This window comes from Chrysochloris asiatica, unplaced genomic scaffold (genome assembly GCF_000296735.1).
Source record: "Chrysochloris asiatica unplaced genomic scaffold, ChrAsi1.0 scaffold00159, whole genome shotgun sequence".
NCBI classification, from domain to species: Eukaryota; Metazoa; Chordata; class Mammalia; order Afrosoricida; family Chrysochloridae; genus Chrysochloris; species Chrysochloris asiatica.
Window position 1 is genome coordinate 1058343 of NW_006408677.1, and position 2051 is coordinate 1060393.

Genomic DNA, 2051 nt, shown 5'->3' on the forward strand with positions numbered 1-2051 from the left:
TATTTTTGAAAATGAGAATGTATTATCCATATAATATGTTTAGGTTATGAAGATATAAAAAGCACATTTACCCAGGAAACTCTCCAGCTTGCAAAATAACATCCTAAAAAAGATAGAGGCCTTCCAAGCAAAGATGGCGAATTGAATATATATATTCACTTATGCTTCTTCCTGAAAAAGCTAAAGCAACAGTAAGGAACATTTTGTAAAGATAGAAACTCACAGACATAAAGAGAAGTGATGGAAGAGGAGATAAAAGCAACATTTCAGGTAAGCAGATGGACAAGTGATATTGGAGTTAAATCTGGGAAATCTAACTTCTCAGCCAACACTGTGGAAAGAACGTTTTCTATTCAGTTCTCAGAACATTGGAAACCAGGCCCCTGCATCCCATGTAAGAGAGTTAAGTATCTGCCTCAGAATTTGAAGAGTCTCTATTTAAGAGAAAAGTCCTAAAGAATAAAACACTGGGACTTCCCCACAAAGTTACCTAAAATGTCCAAACAACTGTTCAAAAACAATTTATAGTGGGATGCAATACTGTTGCTGTTAGGTGCCGTCGAGTCCATGCTGACTCCTAGCAACTCATATGCACAACAGAATGAAACATTGCCCATTCCTGCACCAACCTCATAATAGTTGTTATATCTGAGCCCGTGGCTGCTGCCACTGTGCAATATCTTTCTATTTTTCACTGACTCCCAGTTAACCCAGCATGATGCCCCTCTTCACTGGTTCCTCCTGATAATATGCTCCAAGTATGAGAGACCAAGTCTTGCCATCGTAGCTTCTAAGGAGCATTTTGGATGTAGTTCTTTCAACATAGATATAGTTGTTCTTATGGCAGTCCATGGTACTTTAAATATTCTTCTCTAACTCCATAGTTCAAATGCATCAATTCTTCTCTGGTCTTCCTTATTCACTGTCCAACTTTCACATGCATATGAGGTAACTGAAAATGATAGCTCAAAGCAACACTCAAGTAACCAATATCCAGGTGAAAAAAAAATAGAAACTTGCCACCAGCACAAGAATCCTCCCCTCCCAGAGTCAGTGACACAGCCCCAGAAGACTAGAGTGGAGAGTGAAGTGTCCAGCCGATAAGAAAGGGCATATGCATAAGAACACCCACACTTGCAGATAATACCTACTTGTCCTGGCTTCAGTAACTGGATGATCAGAGCTCAACCAGAAGTAAAAAGAAGAGGAAAAAAAAAAAAAAGTATTCACATACAATTTGATCAATTTGATGAACTTGACCTACATCTATGGAAGCAGTAACTCAAAAGAGGGAACAAGTCCTAACAGCAAGAATCATTCCCACCCCCTCCACACACAGCGTAGACAGAGATGGGCAACTTGGACATTGGCTACCCAAAATGGGGGGTGGGGGAGCTACAAAGGCAAGAAGTGACTGGCTTACAAGCTTTCAAGAGGGAACCTAGACTCAGAGGGCCTGGAGGAAGGTAGAATCTCCAGTGAGTAGTATTCAATCTGACTAGGCGGGGCTGCAACGAAGTGCAGACAGGTCTCTTGTGATACAATAGTGAATAATTATTATCAGGACTGACTGTGAGGGTTGGAAATGTAAAGGTGGACGTTATATAGCAAGGAGGGGAGTGATTGACTTTTCAGTCTAGGAGCGGAGGTCCCTAGGACCATCAACGGAGAAGAGCGGAGAGTGGGACCCTACCCAGAGAAGCAGTGATGCCTGAAATGAAGGCAGAGATGATGACGTGGAGCGATGGAGCTTCTGGAGACTTTAGTTCCAGAGAGGGAGAGCGACTGTGTGCTGAAGACCTGGGAGGTACGGGGGAAGGATTGCATGGAGGGGATTATAACCATGGCAATGAGACGATATACGATAGAATGAATGTAAAACTAATGTTCCCCCATGTAAACTGTCACATAATTCACAATAAATCATTTAAGAGGAAAAAAAAAAGAATCCTCCCCTCCTTGGGGTCCCTTCCAAATCCCAAATCTCTACCAAAACCTTTCTCAACTCGAGGTAACCATTATGACTTTTTTGTGTGTCTTGTGTAATATAT